The sequence below is a fragment of the Pseudorasbora parva genome, chromosome 2 (genome assembly GCF_024679245.1).
Source record: "Pseudorasbora parva isolate DD20220531a chromosome 2, ASM2467924v1, whole genome shotgun sequence".
Lineage (NCBI taxonomy): Eukaryota > Metazoa > Chordata > Actinopteri > Cypriniformes > Gobionidae > Pseudorasbora > Pseudorasbora parva.
In genome coordinates this window covers 17,731,679-17,751,780 of record NC_090173.1, presented here as the reverse complement: position 1 = coordinate 17,751,780, position 20,102 = coordinate 17,731,679, and positions in this window count along the sequence as shown.

The window sequence follows — 20,102 nt, the reverse complement described above, 5'->3', positions numbered from 1 at the left end:
AAAAACTGTTGGGGGTACAACATTACAAATAACGTGAGTTAAGTAATCAGATTACTTTTCTAATTAGTAGCACAGTACTTTTATATTTACAACAAAATATCAGTTACTTTTTCCAAGTAAGAAAAAGTACCCCCCCCCCCCCATTTATTGATGGTGTCCTATTCTTCTGCGATCCAGAATGGCAACACAGCTGAATGGTTTGTGTGAGCGGCGCCCTCTACTGGACAGGTATGAATTTGCATTTCCTACAGCCTGAGGCTGAAAGGGCCTTTACAAAAGTAGAATTTTTTTCTTATTAAAAAACAATTAGACCCAGCACAGATGAGGAAAAAGTAATGCAAAAGTAACGTAACCAGGGCTTAGCCTACTATTAACGTTTTTACTCACCAGCTACTGTAGTTAGTGGTTTTCCAAAGTTACTGGCCACTCAGCATTTTTACTGGCCACAATTTTGACATTGATACCATGGGAAAAAGACAGATATTTTAATATTAACTCATAATTTGGCAGCAGGTATTTTAGGCTTCGTTTTCTTTTTCAACTGTTTACATTCACGTAAAACCGACCTGACTGTTTAAATGAACAGCATTAAGTGTTACACTGTGTTACATAACGTGTCACATAACGTGTCACACATTATGTATTACATTGTGTCTAAATGCCTGTTTAAGCGAAATAAGCAGCAAAAATGTGATTCTCTTGATTCGAATCAGTGGTTCGGAGCGAAAATGCAAAAGTCGTACGTGATTTCAGTAAACGAGGCTTTGTTGCATCATAACTGTTTCGAAACTTTTTGAAATTTCAATAGTTCTCCGCTAGAGGGCGATGATCTGTGAATTCCAAGAAAGGCGGCTTTATGTGTGGGAACAAAATCTGGAGAGAGAGAGAGAGAGAGAGAGAGAGAGAGAGAGAGAGAGAGAGAGAGAGAGAGAGAGAGAGAGAGAGAGAGAGAGAGAGAGAGAGAGAGAGAGAGAGAGAGAGAGAGAGAGAGAGAGAGAGAGAGAGAGAGAGAGAGAGAGCATCTGGTATGTGTCTGTAACAAGGTTCTTTGATGGAAGGAAGGAGGTGGGAACCGGCGAACATTCAACAAACTTTAATTTAAATAAATAAACAAAACGAAAGTAACACAGGCAGCCCCTCACGGATGACTGCCCACACACACATAATAAAACGCGGGCAGCCCCTCACGGACGACTGCCCGCGCACACGCAGCAAAACGTAAACAAAACAACGTAAAGTCCAGGCCTGGTCCTCTCTCGTCTTCCGCTGCCTTCGCTCCTCCTTTTATGCTCCCGTCACTCGGCCGCGAGACGAGGCCGGTGTGGCGCGCAGCTGGCACTCATTAGCACTCGTCACCGGCCCGCTCTCATGGTCCCTCGCCACGCTGCTTGCCACAGTGTCTATTCTGTGGAAAATTAGTATTGGAAGTGTTTCAAATATTTCAGTATCGATAAGTATCGAAAAATCTATATTTTTGACAACACGACATGCACTTAAATGACTTGCCTATTTCATTAAATTAAAAATGTTTGTATTATACAAATCAACTTGTCGGGTGTTTATGTCAAAACCTAATTGTAATCCATTACTTTCCTTTAAAAGTAACTTGGTAATTCAGTTAGTTACTTTTTAGGGAGTATAACACAATCCTTTTGAAAGTAACTTTCTCCAACATTGCTATACACAACACTATATATTGCAGAAATTGTGTGCTATTCTAAGCACGTCCCAGTGTTGTTATGTCTGACCCAGTCTGGCCTCTCAAACAAACAGACGCAATCCCGCTTAGAGCCACTAGTAGTAAAAGAATTACACACTTCGCCTTTCAAAAACAGTATCAGTGTTGATTGGAAAAGGAAGGGCTGTGGGAAATTGCTTGAGAAGTCTGTGTTTCACTTCATCCTCCATCTGTTCCAATCAAGTCATTTAATGGGAGAGGCAGCCACTAACGGCGGGTCCCATTGCTGGGGGTGGAAAACTGAGAGTGGCATTGGAGAAAGCCTTGGCCGAGCCAGTCTATGAGGGGGTCCCAATTTGGATCCAGCATTGGGGCTTTTGTCAGGATTTTGTCACCACGGCAGCTCACCTATTGAAGGGAGCGCCTCAGATATGTAAAGCAGCATCGTTTTGAAGTCTTTGCTCCACTGGGAAACAAACAAAGAAATAAAGAAATCAAATCAAGGTTTATTCTGGGAAAAAAACAAGGGGGAAAAAAAGAGTATCTTCCATGAGTAGCCATAGTAAAAGACCCTGGCAGAGCCATGTGCGGGACGCCAATGAAGAGGCGGCAGGGAAATAAATAAATAAATGCGAAAATGGAGTAGGGTGAAAGAGTTTACTATGCTCTTGTTTGCTTAAAGTAGGCTTTTTTCATTTTCATTGAGTGTAGCCAAGTCCTGCAGTCGGCTTGGTGCGTCTCCCACCCAGCATTCAAAGGCAGGTCCGGACTTGCCAGTTGAAGGTCGAGCCGCGTCCGCCAGTCTTTCCCTGGCTACCGTGGGCCTTGTTTATGTTTGTTTTTTTCGCGCTGTCACTGTAATTCCCTCTCTCAGGGACACTCTTCAGGTCTCTCTTGAGATCAGGTGTCAGGTGAGCTCTCCTCTTCCGGCTTTTGTATGTGATAAACTCGTCCCGTTTAGCGGCTATATTGTTTCATGGTCGCCACAACAGAAGCTTCATCCTTGACACCTTTGAGATTGGATAACCTCGAGCTGACAAACCCGTACTTGAAGGTGCCATTCAGAGCACGAACTGCCACAAATTGCTCATTTCATTTAAGCTACCCTTGCTTACGTGTGACTGATTGTTGCTATTGTCGCGATGGGAAGGTTAGACTAGTACAATGCAAAATGAATGAGATGCATAGTTCTCTTGTAGAAAATGAAAGCACGGTACCTTTGTGACTACGGTAGTCACACAGGCTAGGAATGTTCTTAGAAAACAATACCCTACAGGCTAATTTAGTTTTACAACACATTTAATTACTTCATAATCCCTGTGAATTCATGGGAGGTGACCTTATAGTCCAAAATAATAAGAAATAGCAATAATTCCAGGTTTATTTCATCAAACTGGTGAAACTGTGTATGTAAATACCATTTAATATACTCCATCTCAGTATCCAACTTGACCAATTGAAAGGTTTCTGTAAATATTAAGACAATTCAAGTTTACCGTCCGTGTAAGATAAAGTACATGACATTAAAATAATGCAATACATAATAACTTAACAACACAAAATGTAGCATAAATGCTCCAATATCATAATAGTAAAGGTTCCAAAAGGGTTCTTTTTTTTCTTAGTGTGAAGAATATTTAAATAAACTAAAGAAGCTTTTTTCACTATAAATAATCTTTGTGGAATGAAAAGATTACATGGCTGTTAAATACTCTTCGTGGTATCATCAATGCTAATAAAGATCTTTTATTTTTAATGTTTAATCTACACAATTTTTAAAGAAAAACAAGAAAATCCAAAATTTCCTCATAAATTATTATGCTATTCATACTTTTTTTTTTGTTAAATTAGGTTGTCACTCAATGATGACATATAGATGAACATTTTCTGTGGTGCTAACTGGCATATTTATATTGTGAACTTGTAATTATGTTCATTAATGTGCACTGTCCCTATCTAAATAAATAAATAAATAAACATAAATGTATTAACAAGGACCAAGTGTTTAGTTATTGATAAATTCCAGTAATTAACGCTCATTCGTCTCTCTCACTTATAACAAATCAGTACCTCGACTGATCAAGCCCCCTTTTTTACCTTATATAATATTTATAATATATATTTTAAAAAATGTAATTTACCTTTAAATTACTAGATTTTATCGATTTACATTCTTCACATTCAAAATTCAAAATAACTCAACATTTCATGCATAGCCCTCTTAACTCAGCTCAGAAATTTTTTGTGAAAAAAAAACAAAAAACATATTTCATGACTCTTGCCATCTAGATGACCTCTATATGGAGCAAATGAGATGTTCCTTTGGGTCCTAGAGTAATTTCCCTTCAGGTTGCATTCAGATACACATGTAGATATTAACTTTAAAGTTAAGTTTTAATTTGGTGCCTTTTTTAGGTTTTTCTATGTACTGAAGCATTACATTCATTCCCACAGGGGTCAAATTGACCTGCGAGGAAAATATTTTTATTTTATTTTCAACCACATAAACTTTGGATCCAGAATTTTTTTGGTATTTTTGTTGTTGTTGTATGTGTGTGTGCATATTCGTGGTTTAAAGGTGTAATGTGAAAATATTTTAGCAGCATCTAGTGGTGAGGTTGTGAATTGCAACCACCCACTGTCCACAAATGTGTTGTGGTCGTCTGAGACAGCAGAGAGTAGCTAGCACTGATGAGAGCAGTTTGTCCATTTAGGGCTACTGTAGAAACGTGACAGCACAAAACGGCGACTTAACTGTAAGGAGACACACAGTGTGTGAAGATAGATATGGCTTATTCTAATATTATGCGTTATATTAATAAAAACATAATTTAAGGTTCATTATTTCGTTCATTATTTAAGGTCTTCAGTGGTGTAAGGTAACGAATTACAAATAATCTTGTTACTGTAATTGAGTAGATTTTCTCAGGAATTTTACTTTTTTAAGTAGTTTAAAAACTGTGTACTTTTACTACTTGAGTACGTGCTGTATCGGTACGGAAAAATACTGCGCTATTTTCCCCAAACCTGCCGTCGCTATATTATGTTTTTTTCTTCTCCTGTCAACGTGATTGGCTATGAATCAGTCCTGAGTCTCCATGCGTTATGCGTGACTCACGTCAAATCAACCATAGCGACCACCCCAGAGTGAGAGCACATGCACTTTATGAAATTGGGTTGCTGGTTACTGTATAATGACTGAAATCGGAAAATTGCCTGAACAAGTTACAAAAAATTGACCGCAGAATATTACATTTTCTAATTCACGCACACATGGTCCGTATTCTGTTAGCGCTGCTCAAGCTCGCGGTGCCATCTGCTGGAAACACTTCAATTAGTTTGATTGTTTGCCAGGCTTCAGCGTGCATTAGGCATTAACCGATCATCACTGCTAGATTTTTGTCCCTTACGTCGATATCGTTTAAAGGGGGGGTGAAATGCTGTTTCATGCATACTGAGCTTTTTACGCTGTTAAAGACTTGGATTCCCATCCTAAACATAGACAAAGTTTCAAAAACTAATGTTGGACGTTTGATGGAGTATTTCTGTGTCAAAAATACTCCTTCCGGTTTCTCACAAGTTTCGGAGAGTTTTTTTCGAGTATGGGTCTACTTGACGTTAAATAGATCGGAAGGTCCTTGTATGGGCCGTACGGGCTCTTCTCCCGGTAGGGTGCGCGCGCGCGTCACTAGAGCGAGAGAGAGGACATGCACGCTGTAAACAGTAAACTGCTCTCAGCTGCAGATCCAGTCGTCCGTGAACACTAATGTCGGTTATAGTCCGCGCCGCGCTCCACTTCATTCCTCCACTTTGACATTAAGCGACTTCAACGCTTCAGCACAGCATTCCGGGAAGGCAGCGCTGCATTTGAACCGATTTGAACGCAGAAATGCTTCAGTCGCATCGCAAAGTGGATCTCCACACTCCAAGAAGTGTGTTTTTGACGGAGCCGTCCCAGCGATAAAGGTTCGATCCTGATTTGGAAGCAGCCGGTAAGTAAAACTGCTTCAAATGTCTGTGCTGTGCTTATCGTCGTGTATGTAAACATCAGTAAACGACACGATCGCGTGCTTCGTCATTCAAATGCACTAACGGACTTCATTGCTGTTCTATGTAACTTATAACGTTACACTACTCTGACGTGCAAAACCGTTTTGCTTGCTACTAAGGTTTGGTCGCATACAATAGTCCATAAACCGAATCATGTCATGTTGACAGGCCTCTAAATACAGTACTTACCACAGAGACGGACGTCCTGCTGTTGCTGTTTCTATTTCAGCCTCCGAATTAGATTCTGGATCATATATCTATTAGCTGAGATAGATGGGTTTCTCCACGCTTGAGGACGTCACCGCTTTGCGCATATGTCATTCTTTAGCTCCGCCCACACGATACGCCTCCAGGCGCTCGGTTTTTTCCGGAAAGACTCGGTACAGCCCATATTTATTATAAAAATATAATAAAACGAAAGACTTTTCGGAGCTATGAAGGATGCAATACTACTCTATAGGTACTCAAGATTGACATGAGATTGACTGAAACTGAGTGTTTCATCCCCCCTTTAACAATGTAAACGCATAAACCTGCTTTCTGTCAGTATATTAAAGTGGACATTTTAATGTAATGTGTTCTCATGTGACGATTTTAAATTGTAGTCCATGTATAGGCCTATAGCAAATAACTTTCGTAAAACATCAGCTGTATATTTAAATAAGGTATATTTTTTTTAATTGCAAGCAAAAATAATCAGTGGTGAAAACTGTGAGTAACTCAATTCTGATTTCTTAAGTGTATTCTTTTTAGTAAACCTCTACAGAAGGGTTGTCATAAATGTTACCAGGTAGCTTTCTCAAATTTAACATGGCTGCATTTTTAGTGCTAGCAGCCAAAATTAAAAAGTCAATGAAACGTTTGTTCTTAGTGAGAATCATCCATAAAAGAGTAAGCTACATTTTTAATGTGCAGGGTATAAAGTGGTATAACATTCATAGCATAATACTCACTTCTCTTGAGTACTTTTAAAAGGGCTACTTTTTACTCCTACTTTGAGTCGTATTTAGGACAGGTACTTTTACTCTAGTAGAACTACATTTTTAGACAAGTAACAGTACGTATGCTTTTTTTCTTTTTTCACCACTGAAGGTCTTTATACACCACTGAAAACATAGTTATGTGTCTTGTTTTGCATTTCTGTCAATAGATCCTCATAAATACTACACACTGCACCTTTAAGTGCAAAATAAAGTCCTACGGTCTTGGACAACTCCGATGAACACTCTGATGAACACAATATGACCCGAAGGCTGCATGACTATAGTAATTATAATAACTGTGAAATAACTAGGTTATAAATAGTAACAACTAATCCTAACCTTAACCCATGGTAAGTCCATGATGTTAACTTTTGGGTAAGTTTATTTTAACTATTGTATAAGTTAACTGTAACTAAACATACTGTAAAATATAACACAGCCTGTAATTGTCAGGACAGAGTATGCTCTGTTTGGTTGTGTTTGTTCCTGTTTTGACTTATACTTTCTAGTCTTTGTCAGTGTCATTTAGTTCACCTGTTATTCATTAATTAACTCATTAGTTCCCCTGATTTGTTCCATTCTTTGTCCTGTCTAAGTACTAAGAGATTGTTTCGCTGTGTTTTGCTTTCATTGTTAGATTAAAGTCTATTTCCTGTTATTCTTCTTCGTCATGTGCTTCCTTGCAACAGCCCGTGACAATAAAAGCTTTTGGTACATGTAATTCAATATCAGTTAAATAGATTCTGAGATTTTTATTGTTGGATACAGGAAAAGGATACAGGCTCAAGACATGACTTGGCCGGACAGGTAAAATTCACAATTTTAGGATGTGGTCACACTTGGCATGTGTGGTTGGATTAAAACGAACACTGATGTGATTGCTCTGTTAGTGCGGTTCATTTGAATAAGTGTGAACACTGCCATTTTTACAGTATATGGTCTGAACCCTGGTGTGCATCAAACATGAGGACTGAGACCACTGAAAAGATGGTCTCAGTCCACTTCTAAACAAACTCTGGTGCAGTTTGACTAAAATATGAATGCAAGACGAAGCAAATACATAAAAGTAAAAAACAAACAAAAAACAAGACATTATGTTATAAGATGCATCCCTAAGATTCGCCAACTGCTACAGGCGTCAGAACCGCGTCTCCTCAGTCAGATCCCGATTTGTGTGTGACGGAGGGATTCCTGACGATGTTTTGACTCCTTTACACATTTTATAATCTCTATATGAGTTCTCAGCTGGTCAAAATACCATCATATGTAGCTACGAACATAGAGCGAGCGCATTTAGCCCAGAGCCCAGCTTTGTTTTGGATGTTCAGGTCAGTTACAAAATATACATACATATGCACATACAAACCTACATGGTGTTTAGAATTTTTTAATTTTTTTATTGTCAGTCATTTTAAAAGCCTTTTCTGTTCAGGCGCATTGTTGGCGCATTGCTATATTCAGGAACTGACAAAGACTGCGCCATTGACCACCAAAAACTTGGGTCTAAAGTCAATATTTGTACAAAAAAATGTAAAGGGTTTGTTAGTAATATGTGCCTATTGGCTTGAGTACACTCATTTTAACATTAATACACACACAAAATAAAATGTTAAAGATTATTATCGTGTACATAAAGATAAAAATGCCATAATGGATAGTCATTACATGTATCAGAATTATCTATTTGCAGTAATGACGAATGAAATTGGCTACTTATTTAACCAATCATGGCTATATAAACGTGTATATAACTTACTTGTCAGGTTGAGGGTGTCTATATTACGCCATGTAAATAGTGAATCCTCCATGGTGTGAGCGCAACTGGCTTTTAAAGGGAAAGGGAGATGAGACTCTGATTGGTTTATTGCATGTTACGCCCAAAACACACCCATGACTCATTAAGATACAAGAGACAATGTGCCTGGCACACAGACCACATTCCCCATCGTTAAACAAGTAAAAGTGGATTAGGACTCGCCCTTAGAGCACCTGCACCATGCGCTTCATACATGCGCTCAGATCTTTAACATAGGACGTAATGTCAGTTTGTAATGTGTCCAAAGATCAGAAAAATGCATGTCTTTTACAACAAACAATGTTTCTAAAAATTCCTTTCTGTTCTTTAAAATAAAAACTTCAATCAAACTCGGCTTGCTGACACATTAGCATCTCTACTCATTAGCAACACGATAAACAGCATTATTAGAGATGATTACAATGAGCAGTCCAAACAGCAGGAAATGGCTTTGTCATGGGGCTCTTTTGCAGGCTCACCTCCACCCCCAAACACCTAAAAAAGAGCATCACAGGCCTGTGTAATGAACAAAGGGCCTCCCACCGTTTCACTACGTATTGTTTTCCCTATGCTCGCTCACTGTGTGTATTGCTCTCTAAGCTGGTGATGGATGTCGGATTACTCAGCCACTAGTGTCTCACTAACAAAGAGACGCTGGCTCTGAGAACACACACCACACACACACACACACACACACCGTCCAGATACAGCCCAGCATGCCATGGCCCACTGCTTCCCTGACCTCCACATCTCTGATATCAGCGCTCATGTGCTAATCATGCGGCCTGCGCTTTCATTGTGTAGACTTGATGATTTCTGAAGAATAACTGCAATACCCCCTGTCTACTGTGCAACAGTACATCATTTATATTAATAAAACCGAACACACAGTGAGCTGATGGTTTATTGGCCGTGACATTATTACTTATTATCAGAAACAACATGTCACATGGCTCTATTTCCATGTAATGTAAATCAAAGTAAAGTCGACATAAAACACCAACCATTTTATTTACATAATATATTTTTCAGTGTATTCTGTAAGGACTTTATTTTATTTATTTATATATATATATATATATATATATATATATATATATATATATATACACTCACCTAAAGGATTATAAGTAACACCATACTAGGAGAACAGTAATACTGTTGTGAGCAAATGCGTAGTCAAGTGACCTGTTTGGGTTCTGTTTGGGTTTGGGTTTTGGTAATGCACCTTTATGTATACTCACCTAAAGGATTATTAGAAACACCATATTAATACTGTATTTGACGCCCTTTCTCCTTTAGTCCTGCCTTAATTCTACATGGCATTGATTCAAGGTGCTGAAAGCATTCTTTAAAAAAAATGTTGGCCCATATTGATAGGATAGCATCTTGCAGTTGATGGAGATTTGTGGGATGCACATCCAGGGCATGAAGCTCCCGTTCCACCACATCCCAAAGATGCTCTATTGGGTTGAGATCTGGTGACCGTGGCGGCCATTTTAGTTCAGTGAACTTATTGACATGTTCAAGAAACCAATTTGAAAGGATTTGAGCTTTGTGACATGGTGCATTATCCTGCTGGAAGTAGCCATTAGAGGATGGGTACATGGTGGTCATAAAGGGATGGACATGGTCAGAAACAATGATCAGATAGGCCGTGGCATTTAAACGATGTCCAACTGGCACTAAGGGACCTAAAGTGTGCCAAAAAAACATCCCCCACACCATCACACCACCACCACCACCAGCCTGCACAGTGGTAACAAGGCATGATGGATCCATGTTCTTGTTCTGTTTACGCCAAATTCTGACTCTACCATCTGAATGTCTCAACAGAAATCAAGACCCATCAGACTAGACAACATTTTTCCAGTCTTCAACCGTCCAATTTTGGTGAGCTTGTGCAAATTGTAGCCTCTTTTTCCTACTTGTAGTGGAGATGAGTGGTACCCGGTGGGGTCTTCTGCTTTTGTAGCCCATCCGCCTCAATGTTGTGCGTGTTGTGGTTTCACAAATGCTTTGCTGCACACCTCGGTTGTAACGAGTAGTTATTTCAGTCAAAGTTGCTCTTCTATCAGCTTGAATCCATAAAAAAATCCATATTTATAAACTATAATCTCTGGCTTCTGGTGACGGCCTTAAGTATCGATTTACGGTGAAAGAGTGACCTCTGACCTGATGCATGGCTTATGGAAGAATGGGAAGTGCAGAAGATACAGGACAAAACACCAGTCACAAATTAGAAGTCTAAAATGATCATTTCTAAAGACAAAATTGGAGGATTCCGATATAGGTGAAGAGAAGGTTGAATTTGTTGCCCAGCCCTATTTGTTTAAACGACGAGAGGCATCAAAGCTTACACTACTCCAACATCCTACATCATACATTACATCAGGGGTTACTCTTTCACTGTAAATCGCACAACATAATGTAAAGTCCAGGCCTGGTCCTCTCTCGTCTTTCACTGTGTCTCTCATCCTCATATGCCTCCAAGCTCCCTTATAAGAAGACTCGAGACGCCCGTCTCGCTTGCTCCACCTCGCCACAATGACATACAGCACCTTTAACTTACTTTAGCTGCTCGCTTTAAAGCATTCCATTGTATAAAGCTCTATATAAATAAATACACTTTAACTGGAGGGTCCGAATTGCAGAGCTCATGCAAACATATCCATTTCGCAATAATCAGATGCTACTGCTTTCTCACCGCTGTCAGTTTTGTGTGTTTATTTTATTATTGAGTGGAAAGAGCACAGCAAATATTTACATATTCATCTAAACGTCAGTTGCGTGGACAGCGTTGGGATGTCCGTTAAAGGGTTAGTTCACCCAAAAATGAAATTTCTTTCATTAATGACTCACCCAATGTCACGTGATTTCAGCAGTTTGCCAGTTTGACACACGATCCAAATCATGAATCAATATGCTGATTCATGAACCGTTTGATTCTTTATTTGAGGAACACCGAAGAGAAGACAATGCTGAATAAAGTCGTAGTTTTTGTTAATTTTAGACCAAAATATATTTCCGATGCTTCAAAAGAGTCTCACTAACCAACTGATGTCACATATGGACTAAATTGATGATGTTTTCATTACCTCTCTGGACGTGGACAGCAAAGTGTGTATACACTTACATTCAAAGGACAGAAAGCCCTCGGACTAAATCTAAAATATCTTAAACTGTGTTCTGAAGATGAACGGAGGTCTTACGGGTGTGGAACGACATTAGGGTAAGTCATTAATTTAAGAAATTTCATTTTTGGGTGAACTAACCCTTTAACACAACCTGTCCTCCAAAAAAATACGACTCTATAGGTTGTTTTTCAAGCACCTTATTACGACCTATATTTACGTTTTAAAGTCATGCGCCCTCTAGCTGGCGTAAAAATAATGACAGTGTCGTGTTACATCTAACTGTCGTTACCAACCAACCAAAATGGTAAGTTTAATGCAATGTCTGGACTTTTTACCACCATTTGTCATATTTCCATTTAGCAAAGATATTTTTTTAATTTACAACTACACCCACCCCATCCCTATTATAGTGCATACACATTTTATGAGCACGTGTTTCCTGGGATCGAACTTCACAATCGCATGATCACATGTTGTTGTTGTTGTTGTATAGTGCAATGCTTTACCAACTGAGCTATGCAAAATCTAAAATGTTAAGCAGATAAAAGGGGAAAATGCTTTAAAATGAAAGTGTCCTTCTGTCAATAGTAGCATAGTTTAAGAAAACGCTCCTGTGCGTCGTATTTAATTAATTAAAATATTGTCGATAGGGGCGCAACTTTAGTAAATGCTCCTATGGGTCGTATTTCAAGGAAGTGACAAACGAGCTATATAGGTGTATTGGTTGGAGGACATGTTGCTTTAACAGTATATCGCTGCAAAGGTATTTTCAACTTCTTTTTACCCCTAAGCAAAGAATACAGAAAACTTCACTGTGAGTATATCAGGGCCTTAAACCCCTGGAGAGAAAGAAATAACATGTTTCCCTTTTTAGGCTTTACTTTTGGAAGGTAAGTGCACTTTCACAAAGACATACGCCATCACCTTAATAAATCTCAGTGGCCGCCAGACCCCCTCTAATGCATCCTGCTAGCCTTCCCTAATCAAACCCCCACCTCTGGCTGCAGACACTGTTATGGACCCTTGCCCATTTTGTCCTCGGCCCTCATGACAATAGCACCAGTAGTTACCCAGGAGACTGGCCTTTCACAGCCCGTGTGATAAAAAAGATGTATTCCCTGCTCCTCTCCCCCTTTCCTTAACGCTCCACCCTCATCTCTTGTGTCTGGATCATGGGGATCGGTTAAGCACATGAGGGCTGTCTGAGACATTAGTAGCTTTCGGCTCTTCTTGTGGGACACAGAGGCAGAATACCAATGGAGTTGTGCGGGAAACGGTGCAAACCCCATCCTGAAGCCACAGCTTGCCCAATGGCTCATATTCACATGAATGTAGTAGGACCGCCCGCCTCATCCCAGAGTCTGACGTCTGACTCGACTGCCTGATAAACGGCCTCCCATTACAGTAAAAGACTGACCTCTTTGATATTTACTCTCCTTTCTCAGTGCTTTCTTTAATTGAACAACACTTTGCTGATGTGACGTCAAACGGGCTTGAGAGAAATGCAGAATTTGAGAATTGGCTCCATTTCAATCAGTGTGAATTTGAATTGGACAAAGCCCTCTTGCTACCTGATTTAACCCATTGAAATACGTTTTGTTGGTATACATTGATGTATTTAAGTTGATTCAGTGATGTTAAATGAAATGTTTAGCTTGAATAAACCAATTTATTTAGATGCCATTTTTAGGTCACCATGGTGCATGACACACTGGATGTTGAACTGCAGTTGAAAATAGTTAAAATAAATAAAGACAAATAATGATAAACTACATATATGAAATGCAATACAACATTTTACAGATACTACTATTTTTATTTATTTATTTTTAAACAAAAAAATATTACATTTAATGAAAACTATAATATGCATATATTATATTGACCTTGTAAGATTTTTTTGTTATTGCAAAAACATTTATATGCATTTATTTTATGAAAAAATAGAGAAAAAACAGTAATTTTATGAATATTATTACAATTCAAAATAACTGTTTTCCATTTTGAATATATTGTCAAACGTAATTTATTCCTGTGATCAAAGCTGAATGTTCAGCATCACCACTCCAGTCTTCACTGTCACATACTCCTTCATAAACCATTCTTATTAATATTTTATAATTCGATGCTCACTAAACATTTATTATTATTATCAATGTTGTACACAGTTGCGCTGCATCATATTTTCATATATTCATGTTTGGCAAGTTCTGGCAACTGTGACAGTTCAAAATTTATTTCGGATACGTTTTTGTGTAAAAGTCTTTACTGTTTTGTCCAATTTAATGCAACTTTGCTGAATAAAAGTATTCATTTCTTTGAACATTTAATGCTGACCCCAAACTTTTGAACGGTTGTGTATAAATTAATAGCATATGGAAATATTTCTGGAAATATGCCATGTTTTATGATGTTTGCAGGTAATTTATAATGAAAAATTAATATTTCTTAATTTCGTTCCATTTTAAGTCCACTTCTTTAAGACGTGCATTCTCAGCTCAGTTTGAACTACAACCCTGATACTAAACAACAAGGCCCTGTTTTTCCCCCCTAAAGATTGCTGCTTAGTTGTGGTTTTTTTGGGTTACATTGGCTCTTGCTTATTTGACACTTTTAGTTTTGAACATTGTTAGAGTGAAAGAAAACAAGCGAGAGGTTTAGCATTTCATCAGTGTGCTCTCCTTACCTGTAGCTATCAGCAAGACTGCAGGATAATACCTGTATCTGGTTACAGGGCCTCTCATCTGACCAAGCCACCACATTATAATTACGAGTACACTTCACCTGAAAAGACTATTGCAGCATGGATTGGTTATCCCAGGGGTGATAACAAAATACACGTGTCTGTCTACGAACCCATCTATCTATCTATCTATCTATCTATCTATCTATCTATCTATCTATCTATCTATCTATCTATCTATCTATCTATCTATCTATCTATCTATCTATCTATCTATCTATCTATCTATCTATCTATCTATCTATCTATCTATCTAATCCATGTTCTATATTTGTCAGCATGTATGTGTCAGGAAACACAGACTCATAGAAATACGGTAAAACACAAGGTTGAGGTTTATTACTGAACAAACGTGAGTTAAAGGCTTTTGCAGACAATTGAGCAGATGATGATATGGTCAATAGGCCTGGTAAGTTGCACACACTTAGTGGTGATTGTTGCTGTATTTTTTTAAATGAAAGTCTTACAGGTCGTGGGAGAAGAACACTGGAGGAATTGGAGACAGGAGATGATACCCGGAGAATGTGGAGACGAGGGAACACACTCGGGTAGGTAACTTCAGGTAAGTAACCCTTGCAGTGTTTGGCAGAGTCCTGGTCGTAGGTCAGAACCTGATGAGTGTGTGGAGCAGGCCTAAATGGAGGGGAGCTGATGAGGGTTAATGATGGCAGGTGTGGATGTTTGCGGAGTGTGTACAGGTGAGAGCCAAGGGGGATTGTGGGAAATGTAGTGCCAAACTGAGTCCAATCTGAGAAGGGAGAGTGACAGGCAGAGGACAGGTGACCAGGGTCTTCAGGGTGGCACCGGCGATACAGGGAGCCAGGGAGATGCAGGTGGTGCAGAAAGCCAGGAAGGAGAAGTCTCTCCATCCATGACGAGGGTGGGCACTGAAGCTTAAATCACTGGGGCTAGGAACATCTTTCATGGTCATGCCAGCCCCCCCAAAAAGTATTTATTTGGGAGCAGCTGCAGGGTTATGCACTTCGAGAGGCTGGAGAGGACTCTGGAGCAGACTCAATTGCTGGAGGGGGCTTGTGACTGAGCTTTGGGGCTAGAGCGGGCCCACAACTGACTTCTGAGGCTGGAGAGGACTCTGGAGCGGGCATGTGGCTAAGCTCTGGGGCTTAAACTGACAATGGAACCCACTCATGGACTGTAGTGGGCATGCGGCTAAGCTCTGGGGCTTGAACTGACTCTGGAACCCACTCATGGACTGTAGTGGGCATGTGGCTAAGCTCTGGGGCTTGAACTGACTCTGGAACCCACTCATGGACTGTAGTGGGCATGTGGCTAAGCTCTGGGGCTTGAACTGACTCTGGAACACACTCATGGACTGTAGTGGGCATGCGGCTAAGCTCTGGGGATTGAACTGACTCTGGAACCCACTCATGGACTGGAGCGGGCTCATGACTAAGCTCTGGGGCTTGAACTGACTCTGGAACACACTCATGGACTGTAGTGGGCATGTGGCTAAGCTCTGGGGCTTGAACTGACTCTGGAACACACTCATGGACTGTAGCGGGCATGTGGCTAAGCTCTGGGGCTTGAACTGACTCTGGAACACACTCGTGGACTGGAGGGGGCTCGTGACTAAGCTCTGGGTCTTGAACTGACTCTGGAACACACTCATGGACTGGAGGGGGCTCGTGACTAAGCTCTGGGGCTTAAACTGACAATGGAACCCACTCATGGACTGTAGTGGGCATGCGGCTAAGCTCTGGGGCTTGAACTGACTCTGGAACCCACTCATGGACTGTAGTGGGCATGTGGCTAAGCTCTGGGGATTGAACTGACTCTGGAACCCACTCATGGACTGTAGTGGGCATGTGGCTAAGCTCTGGGGCTTGAACTGACTCTGGAACCCACTCATGGACTGTAGTGGGCATGTGGCTAAGCTCTGGGGATTGAACTGACTCTGGAACCCACTCATGGACTGTAGTGGGCATGTGGCTAAGCTCTGGGGATTGAACTGACTCTGGAACCCACTCATGGACTGTAGTGGGCATGTGGCTAAGCTCTGGGGCTTGAACTGACTCTGGAACCCACTCATGGACTGTAGTGGGCATGTGGCTAAGCTCTGGGGCTTGAACTGACTCTGGAACACACTCATGGACTGTAGCGGGCATGTGGCTAAGCTCTGGGGCTTGAACTGACTCTGGAACCCACTCATGGACTGTAGTGGGCATGTGGCTAAGCTCTGGGGCTTGAACTGACTCTGGAACACACTCATGGACTGTAGTGGGCATGTGGCTAAGCTCTGGGGCTTGAACTGACTCTGGAACACACTCATGGACTGTAGTGGGCATGTGGCTAAGCTCTGGGGATTGAACTGACTCTGGAACCCACTCATGGGCTGGAGGGGGCTCATGACTAAGCTCTCTGGATTGAACTATTCTGGAACACACTCGTGGACTGGAGGGGGCTCATGACTAAGCTCTGGGGATTGAACTATTCTGGAACACACTCATGGGCTGGAGGGGGCTCATGACTAAGCTCTGGGGCTTGAACTGACTCTGGAACAAACTCATGGACTGGAGGGGGCTCGTGACTAAGCTCTGGGGATTGAACTGACTCTGGAACCCACTCATGGGCTGGAGGGGGCTCATGACTAAGCTCTCTGGATTGAACTATTCTGGAACACACTCGTGGACTGGAGGGGGCTCATGACTAAGCTCTGGGGATTGAACTATTCTGGAACACACTCATGGGCTGGAGGGGGCTCATGACTAAGCTCTGGGGCTTGAACTGACTCTGGAACAAACTCATGGACTGGAGGGGGCTGGTTGTGTGTGTGGCCCAGACACAAATGGAAGCAGAACTGTATAAAGAAAGGACCACCTCCTCTGTCACATCAGAATAGAAAGGAAGAGCAGACTCTGAAACAGCTTTCTCTGGGTCAGGCTCTTTGAATTTCCCTCACTGGAACAGGCTCTGGAATTTAATTCTCTGGCACGGACTCTGGAATTTCATTTACTGAAATTAACTCAAGATTTGGGGATTTCACTCTTTGGAACTGACTTGGGTTTTTTCCTCCCTGGAACAGAATCAGGGATTATATTCTCTGGAACAGACACAGGGAAATTACTCCTTGGAATAGAACAGATTTGGAGATTATATTTTCAGGAACTGGCTCGGAAACTTTGGCATCAGGAACACATTCAGAAATGTTATTCTCAGGAATAGGTTAGGGAACTACAGGAAGGAGAAGGGGGGTTTTGGAAGTGGATTGACTTGCAGGTGAGCATAGAGAATCCATCGCTACAAAGTGCAGATCTTGGCATCAGTACAGTGGCTAATAAGCCTCCATGAAAAATAATTAGTAGTAGTTAGGGCTGGGTAAAAATATCGATTTATCAATGCATTGGAATTATTTGTTTCTGTTATATCAATTATACAGTAGCGACGCTGTGGGCAGCATTTCGTCATTATTTTTTTAAACACTTTTTAAAACACATATGCAGCGTATTCGTTCACACACACACACACACACACACACACACACACACACACACACACACACACACACACACACACACACACACACACACGTTGGTCTATGTGGTTTTCAGGGACTCTCCATAGACATAATGGTTTTTATACCGTACAAACCATGTTTTCTATCCCCCTCACACTGTTTTCAGAGCTAGAAAACAGTCTCACGCACGCACACACACACACACGGTGCATCGGCAGCACGCACGGTCACGTAGATCATGGCGCTCTCAATAGTTGTAAAACACTTTTGAATGGCCTAAGCAGACAGACAACAGCTTCACTTCACTATAAAGTTATTTGCTTTCGAATCTGTGGGAAACACTGTATTGTGTTGACAAAATAGCACTTTGTAATGTTATAATATCAATGGTTGTAATTTTTTTTATGAGTATGCACATTTTGTGCTTACCTATTTTGTGGTTTGTACTGTACAGTACTGTACACATGTACAGTATTGTACAGTTTGTTCTGCTAAAAAAACCATGACAGGAAACATGCTGTGGTCATTTTGTTCTTAAACATTGGTAATACTGCAAACATTATTTAAAAATATATTCAGGTACTTAATAACTTGTGTATTTATATTAATGAATCAATATCGAAGCTAATAAATCAATATCGGATCGAATCGAAGCCTCAAGAATCGAAATCAAATCGAATTGTGAAATTCCTAACAATACCCAGCCCTAGTAGTAGTTCATTATCAAGATATACCACAGAGGACAGCTCTAAGTGTGTGCAGGTGGGAGCCAGGAGAGATTGTGGGAAATGTAGTGCAAAAGTGACATGCAACAGTGACGTGACTGGAGATTCTTACTGAGACTGAACATTTTTACATTTTAGTTATTTATATTATAACATATTTTTTAAACATATGTATTTATTAAAATATTTTTTACAGCATTTGATCCGGAATATTCTTTTAACAGAGAGGTGGTGATAAATTTTGTATTGCAGGTGAGTAAATAATAATTGTACAAAACTGCCAAAATTTCATTATCATGAAATAATACCCAGGTCACATTCATCCGAATAAAAAAAAAAAAAAAAGTAAAAGTGCAAAATATTAATTTGTTCTCCTTTTTGTGGAATTTGATCAAATCCGTGTTGTTGACAGGTTTTGTGAGATTCTCCTAACAAATGACATTTTAACATTTTATGAGGTACAAACCAAGTGCTTCCCAGTATTCCACAGTGATATATGAGGGCGTGGGACGTCGTCCCCGTCAGACCCCACATGGGCCGAGTGAGGGCAGGCCTGACTGGAACTCTGGGGGGTACGAGAATCTCACTGAGCACAAACAAAGCCCTAACACACCCCCCACACACAGAGAGAGTGTCACCCCCAAAATAAGACAAGCAGAGAGGCTTGTGTAAATCACACACACACACTGTCCTGCTCTATTTGACGTCCCTCCCACCGCATAAGAAAAGCAAGAGCACAAATGGAGCGGAATCAAGCATGAACTGAGTTAGAGATGTTGCTTTGAGAGGGTGAATCGGTTTTAGATAGGCCTTTTACATAACACACACACAAAATCAGATATCTATATTGTATATTAATTTGTACAATATGCCCATTAAAAGTATGATGGGTGAGGTTAAGGTGTCAATCTATGAAGGAAGGAAAACAGGTGCGGTGCGGGACTAATTTTGTACCCTTGTCAATGAAGGAAAAAAGGGATAGTTCACCCAAAAATAAAAAATCTTTCATTCTTTATTCATCCACAATTTGTCCCAAACATGAGGGTGAGTAAATGATGACAGAATTTTAATTTTGGGGTGTACTATCCTTTTAAGCAACAGTCAGAGACCAAATTAAATATGTAAAACCTACAGAACAAAAACTGACCCACTAGTATCTTTTACAAAAAAAGTTTTGTTAATAATCAGTTATTTGATTTACACTCACATAAATGATTATTAGGAACACCTGTTCAATTTCTCATTAATACAATTATCTAATCAACTAATCACATGGCAGTTGCTTCAATGCCTTTAGGGGTGTGGTCCTGGTAAAGACAATCTCCTGAACTCCAATCTGAATGTCAGAATGGGAAAGAAAAGTGATTTAAGCAATTTTGAGCGTGGCATGGTTGTTGGTGCCAGACGGGCCGGTCTGAGTATTTCACAATCTGCTCAGTTACTGGGATTTTCACACACAACCATTTCTATGGTTTGCAAAGAATGGTGTGAAAAGGGAAAAACATCCAGTATGCAG